Consider the following 7,465-nt stretch of genomic DNA (forward strand, 5'->3'; position numbering starts at 1 on the left):
TTCTCATCTCCTTTTTAAGAAAGCTGATAGTTAACCAGAACTTCTCAGAAAGAATTCAAGAGGCAGGTGGGTTTGGAGGGAGGTACTCCAGCCAACCCCTGGTCCTGGGCTCTCTCTCAAAGCAATGATGTGAGGGTAGCTGTCTTGGCAGGAAGGGAGAAGCGGCTGAGGGAGAGGATGTGGTTACTTTGCAAAACCCTGTTCTGTTACAGGATCAAAAAAAAAAAATGTTGCAAAACATACTCATGTTACAATATGTTACAATTTAATAAACTCGTGGCCATTAAAACAGCACATGCAGTGTGTGTGTGTGTGTGTGTGTGTGTGTGTGTGTGTGTGTAGGTGGGTAGATGTTCTCCTGGGTATTACCATATGGAGGGCCGGGTCCTCAGTGGCCCTTTAGTGTGATCAGTACACTTTACCGAGAAAGAGAATCGTGTCTCATTGCATCACGTTGTTGGGGCGGCTAGAGTGAAGGAGCACAGGATGGGGACTCGAACGGCAGACATTTACTTCCTCACAGTTCTGGAAGCCAGCCTTCTGAGACTCGGGTGCTTCCTGAGACCCCTTTCTTCGGCTTGTGGCTGGTCTTTCCCCTGTGTGTCCTAATCCCTTTTTTTAATGAAAATACCAGTCATCTTAGGTTCCCACCTAATGACCTCACTGTAACTTAGTCACCTCTTTAGAAAAACCTACCTCAAATACAGTCACTTTCTGCGTATTGGGAGCTAACTCTTCAGCATATGAATTGGGTGGGGGGCACAATTTAGCCATGACACCCACCAAAGAGTCACTGTGGCATCCAACGGGTTTCTGGAGTCTAAAAAGTGTAAGGGTTTTAGCTCTAAAAAACAACAACAACAATAATCAAATGAATTAATAAGATTTTTTTTTCCTCTGAAAAAACCTATGAAACACGTGTGACTTTCAGAACCAGTTATGCCGCAAGATTTAAAACACTGTAATATCGGGGCACCTGGGTGGCTCAGTAGGTTAAAGCCTCTGCCTTCGGCTCACGTCATGATCCCAGGGTCCTGGGACCGAGCCCCGCATTGGGCTCTCTGTTCTGCAGGGAACCTGCTTCCCTCTCTCTCTCTTTGCCTGCCTCTCTGCCTACTTGTGATCTCTGTCTGTCAAATAAATAAGTAAAATCTTAAAACACACACACACAACAACAACAACAACAACAACAACAAAAAGCGCAAAAAAACACTGAAATATCAAACCAAGTTGCTTATGTTAGGACAAGGGATTTGAGAAGACTAGATTTGTTTCCATTTCATGAATTTTATAGCTGTTATATTGCCTTTATTGTTAAAAATTAGAAATACAAAATGAATAGAGACATTGCGCCTATCTTGCCCTTGGAAGCGGCCTATTCTGGCCTCTTCACTTGGGAGGAAGGGAGCTGAGACATAAGATGGAGGGAGGGGCCACCCCCACGGCTTGACACCCCCCACCCCTGTCCCCAGACTCCCGTGTGCCCCACTGGGCAGAGAAAGTTTGACTGCACCGACTGAGCTCTATTGGTTCTTAGATTTACACAGGCTGGCGGAAATAGACTGGAGGTCTTTGTGTGCTCATCCTCTGGTCCTGAGTTGGGACTTTTGCTACATTTTCGGAGAATACTTTCCTTTGTTTGTTTTTCTGATAAATCTTGAAACCAGTGCAGACTCTTCCGCAACCCCCACGATACCTAGATGAGACATGCACGGCCTCATCTCCCTTCTCATCTCCACCCACAACACCCACACAAACAAAAGCGGAGACGGGCTGAGTACTCGAATCCTTCCTGATTCTTCTGAACAGAGGACTTGATTCCTTTCTCTGTAAAAACAGCATGAACGCATCCCATCCTGGTGCTGCTTGTTTCAACAGGAGGCAGGCGGGGCTCCCAGTAGGCTGGGAGCTGGTGCCTCAGCCTCACAGCGTGGGGGACAGGAGACAGAGCCCCTCAGAGCCACATGAGAAGCCCTTCCTGAAAGGCAGGAACCACACGTCAGCACACATTTATCACTGGCAGCAAAACACCCTATAATCCAGACACTCGGCCTGACGTGAGCAAACATTCTGGATACTTGAGCGTCTCCTGAAGGCCAAGCAGTGACTTCCTAGGTCGACTATCTCCCCATTGCCATGAAAATGAGGACGCACGGATGTGTGGCTGTTTATTTACAGGTATGAGGAAGGATATGGTATTGTTTGCTACGTGAAGAGGCTAGTGTGTTTTGTTTTTCAAGGAATTCCCCAGAGTCCTCAGATAGATGGGTTATTTCTCAATGACATGGAATCCCTCCGCCCATTCCTTGTTGTCATGACCAAGCTTGCCATCTGCTCTGATATACTCTGGGACTGTGCCCGGGATTGTCTAGCAGAACTCACATCCGTTGCCTTTCCCATCTTTCCTCTTCCCAGAACCCACAACTGCCCCCACCCCCTCACCCTCACCTGGTCCTGCATGACGTACTCTGGGAACAGGATTCCTCATTTCCATCCCGCCTCGGGTCTCCAAAGACTTCCTGTTCTTGATTGGAGGTAGTGTGATTAATGAATCCTGAATATTTTCTGGGGTGATTTAAAAATCGTGATAAAGTATATAGTACATAAAACTTGCCATCTTAACCATTTTAAAGTGTACGGTCCAGAGGAATTACGTGCATTCACAGTGTTGGGCAACCGTCACCCCCATCCATCTCCAGAATTATCCCATCATCCCGACGAGAAGGTGGGTCCCTGTGAACCAGAAGTCCAGAATTTTCCCATCATCCCGACCAGAAGGTGGGTCCCTGTGAACCAGAAGTCCAGAATTTTCCCATCATCCCGACCAGAAGGTGGGTCCCTGTGAACCAGAAGTCCAGAATTTTCCCATCATCCCGACCAGAAGGTGGGTCCCTGTGAACCAGAAGTCCAGAATTTTCCCATCATCCCGACCAGAAGGTGGGTCCCTGTGAACCAGAAGTCCAGAATTTTCCCATCATCCCGACCAGAAGGTGGGTCCCTGTGAACCAGAAGTCCAGAATTTTCCCATCATCCCGACCAGAAGGTGGGTCCCTGTGAACCAGAAGTCCAGAATTTTCCCATCATCCCGACCAGAAGGTGGGTCCCTGTGAACCAGAAGTCCAGAATTTTCCCATCATCCCGACCAGAAGGTGGGTCCCTGTGAACCAGAAGTCCAGAATTTTCCAATCATCCCAACCAGAAGGTGGGTCCCTGTGAACCAGAAGTCCCCATTTTCTCCTCCCTCCAGTCCCTGGTAAATCTCTATTTTGCTTTCTGTGTTTTTGAATTTGACTACTCCAGGTGCCTCCCAAAGGGGGAATCCTCTCGCATTTGTCCCTTTGTAGCTGGCTTATTTCATTTAACATGATGTCTTCAAGATTTTTCTACCTCATGACATAGGTCAGGATCTCATTCCTTTTTAATGAGGAAGGCTATTCCATTTTATGTATGTACCATGTTTTGTTTATCCATTTCTCTGTTGATGGACATTTGATTTGTTTCCGCCTTTTCGGCTGTTGTGAATGACACTGCTATAACCCTCATGAACAAACGTTTGTTCGAGGTCCTGCTTTCAGTTCTTTGGGGTATATCCTTAGGTCGGAATGGCTGGATCATATGGTCATTCTGTGTTTAACTTTTTGAGGAACAACCAGCCCCCAGATCACTTTTGAATGCGTCACCATAGAGCGTGCTCACCGAGTGCCACTGTGTACTTATTTGTAAAAGCAGAACCATTACCTCTTAGGGACAGGACTTCAGAGGTCAGCTGGTCTATCCACTTCCTTTGGTGGATGAGACTGAATCGCACAGGGTAAGTGCTTCCTGGAGCCTATCAGGCAGAGGCGCATTCCAGCTCTGAGAGTTGCTAGATCTGTAATCTTGTCTGTCTAAGCAATAGTTTCTAGTAGAGGACAAGGTCCACTTTGGGGGGCTGTTGTGAGAAATAAATAAGACCATGTGGTGGATTGCTTGGCCCAGATCCCATTACAGGCAGGTCTTCAAAAAGCTGTGGCCCCTGTTGTTGCTGGCACCATGTTTACAAAACTCTGAGGCCCACAGAAGGTAACCATAGTCTGGTAGCTTCTTCCCATAGCTGATCCTAAATTTCTCTTGTACATGGCTCTCTTTCTACGTCCATATATTATGATATAGTTCAAGCTGAAATCCTCCTGTGAGCCTTGTTCATCTCCTCTGGAATGGTCATGGACGTAGTTGGTTGATGATTCTGATCCTGCTAAAATATTTCAGGAAGCAGTGAGATTTGCCTTATCCCACTGGGCTATCTACTAACCATGTGGCCTTGAGCAAGTCACTCAATCTGGCGAATCCTTGTGTTTTGCCAAGTATAGTGTAGAGCATCGCACCAAATGTACAGGGCTGTGGTCAGACTTATGGAAGGACTTAAGTGAAGTCCCAGTGCTGAGACACTCCCCAAAGGGCCATCTTCATACTTCATCAAAACAAAGAGACTGACTGTCAGACAGGCAGCTTAACCAGTACCCAAAATGAAGGTGCGTCCCCATTTCCCAGATGTTCACATGCAAGGGAAGTGTGCATCCTGGAATGGATGGAATACGGTAACTGCCTTTTGGGTGAGTGCCTAAGTAAAAGGCCGTAAGAGAGAGAAACGGAAGCTTGGAAAAGCCTCACCTTTTTGGAAAAGGAAGGAAGGTACCAGAGCAGTTCTGTTTCTCCTATGACTCAGCTGGGACCCACACCTGGAACAGGTCTCTTACCAACTCATGTTCAATGAACTCAAGGGGAAAAAAAGTTGTTGGAAATACGAGCTCAACTCTGGCATACAGAATGGAAGAAGAAATGCTTTGGAGGAAAAAAAAAAGCTCTTTTTCACTTATCACATGAAATGGAACAGTGTCCTTGACTCACACATGGCCTTGGGCTGACAGCTGGTGGTTTGAGTTGGGGAAAGAGACACCTTTGGTCTCCCCAGGCTAACCAAGTCCAGCTACCTCTACCCTTCCGGGCGTCTTACACAATGGACCCATTTGAAGGTGCCAACTGTAGGCAAGTGACTCACTTCTGAGTCTTTGAAACACCAACTTGTTAGGTCTTGATGAAACTTCAGAGGTGACCTTAATAGTGGCCTTGCCTCGAGATGCTCATGTTCCCACAGCTGATAGAAGAACATAAGACTTCTGAAGCCCTCTCCAATGGGCACTTGGGTTCCTAGAGTTTTACAAACAGGGAGGATCTTGTTTCGAAGTTGAAGAGGATCTCTGATGGTTACAACTTGCTAGGACCTGGGGCTGACTGGATTAATTAACAAGGGCGCTACTTCTTTTGGACTTAAACATTAATAGCCGCAGCCTATTAGAAGTTCTATGGTTAATAGTGTCTACTTCTGATAATCTCTTCACTCCTCGAACTGGTCACTTGCCGCAACCAAACACTGAGCATTCGCTATGTCCCAGGCACAATTCTCATCCCTTTTCCAGTGAGAAAGGTCCTGTTACTATTCTTATTTTATAGACATTGGTTAAGCATGTAGTTTGTCCAATGTTACACAGCAAGTCTGGACTCTGACTTTGGAGACTGAACTATTAACCCAACATGTTAAGGTACCCCTTGATTGACTTGTTGTCACCTCCTCAGAGCAAATGGAAGCCATCAGATGGGGACACACTCAATCTCCCTTCACTAAACTTACAACCGCCCCCCCCCCCATCTTCCTTCCTTGTGTCTATTTGTCTTGTGCGTCTTCTCAGCTTCTTGTTCCGTCTGTGCTCAGGGTGCCACGCTTACCTGCCTTCTTAAGGACTATCCTTGGTGACCACACTCTCCTATATTTTCAACCTCTTGTCATTTACCGACTCCTTCCCTCCCTAAAGTAGATCCCCTATTGACAAAGAAATGGAAAGCTGTCCATCACACCTTATCACATACATACGTATGTGCTCCATGCTTACGGAATGGGTGACGGAAGTGCCAACATTTATTGTTCCCCTTTCCTCATCTCTCCTCTGCAATCGGCAACCACTTGAATGTGGTCTTTCTTCCATTCTGCTCAGTCCAGTGAACACAGCTTAGTCTGTATCTCCTTGAGCTATGTGACGGTGTTCCCCACCCGTTTCTTACAGATGTGCATCTTTGGGGTACTCTGATGTATCTCTACAGGGTTGCTGTTTGGGGCTACTTACTTTCTGTTCCTCCTCCTTTGGAAAAAGAACACCTCATGTCCTTTTGGAAATCCCCCTCCCCTGCTTTTGTGGGGCTGTCCGTGGCAAAGCTACTTTCTCTTAGCAACCTACCAGTTCTCCAAGCTGGCTTGGATATCCTCCTTTTCACATGGAGGGATTTTCACGAGAGCAGCAGTTCCTGAAATGTGCTCCCTGGACCCAGGGGTATCAGAATCTTTTGCAAACATGGTAGAAATGCTTGGTTCTTGGCGGTGCCTGGGTGGCTCAGTCAGTTAAGCGTCTACCTTCGGCTCAGGTCACGATCTCAGGGTCCTGGGATCAATCCCTGCTCAGTGTGGAGTCGGCTTCTCCCTCTGCCCCCTCCCCCACTCATGCTCTTGTGCTCTCTCTCAAATAAATAAATAAAATCTTTAAAAAAAAAAAAAAAGAAATGCTGGTTCTCATTACCCATGTTCCCTACCCCCCCCCCCCCCCCCCCCCCCCCCCCCCCCCCCGCTTATCTGTGTTTGACCAGTTCTCCAGGGGATTCTGACACATGTTAAAGTTTGAGAATGAACATAACGCCCCTGGTTTGGTCTTTTGCTTTAAGTTTATGGAAGTTTAATTTGCAAGCAGTAGTGTTCCCTCTTTTTTACACACACAGTTCTAGGGATTTTAATAAATGTATACAGTTGTGTGATTACTATCACTGAGATGATATGAAATACTTCTATCATCCCCAAATGTTCCCTTATTCTCTTTGGTATTTAATCCCTCCCTTTACCCCAACACCTGGCAACTACTGATCTTGTTTTTGTTTCTGTAGATTGGCCATTTCCAGAATATTGTATAAGTGGATTCATCCAGTATGTAGCCCTTCGAGATTGCTTCTCTCACAGAACACAGCGCTTCTGAAATTCATCCACATTGTTGTATCAGTGGTGTGCTCTTTTTTATTGCCGAGTAGCTTCTTTTGTGTGGCTACTAGAATTTGTTCAGTCATCTACTAATTGAAGGGACATTGGATGGTTTCCAATGCGGGGCAATTGTGAATAAAACTATAAACGTTCATGTACAGACCTTTGTATGGGCATGTGTTTTCATTTCTCATGGATCCATACTTAGGGGTAGTTCTGGGTCATATGGTGAAAGTACATTAAACTTCGTAAGAAAGTCTTCTAACGTGGCTTTATTATTTGGCACCCCCGTTGGCCATGGATGAAACTTCCAGTGGTCCTGTGCCCTCATCAGGACTTGGTCTTGTCAGATTTTTAAATTTTAGCCATTCTAATAGGTGTGTACCTGGGAGTTTCGTTTCTTTTCTTTTT

General features: G+C 46.2%; 1 long non-coding RNA gene across 4 annotated transcripts; it reads left to right on the plus strand.

Annotated features, from left to right (window-relative positions):
- The first annotated feature begins 1,257 nt into the window (after positions 1–1,257).
- LOC116575296 lies at positions 1,258–7,121 on the plus strand. 4 transcript variants are annotated; one of them, XR_004279688.1, is made up of 3 exons: positions 1,258–2,178; positions 2,416–3,253; positions 6,964–7,121. It is a non-coding gene; the product is annotated as an uncharacterized LOC116575296 (long non-coding RNA). The 4 variants fall into 4 exon arrangements; XR_004279689.1 differs by having other exon boundaries at positions 1,260–2,178; positions 2,416–3,202; XR_004279690.1 differs by lacking the exon at positions 6,964–7,121 and adding an exon at positions 3,746–6,463 and having other exon boundaries at positions 1,260–2,178; positions 2,416–3,149.
- The last annotated feature ends 344 nt before the right edge of the window (positions 7,122–7,465 follow it).

Source organism: Mustela erminea, chromosome 16 (genome assembly GCF_009829155.1).
Source record: "Mustela erminea isolate mMusErm1 chromosome 16, mMusErm1.Pri, whole genome shotgun sequence".
In the NCBI taxonomy this organism is placed as follows: domain Eukaryota; kingdom Metazoa; phylum Chordata; class Mammalia; order Carnivora; family Mustelidae; genus Mustela; species Mustela erminea.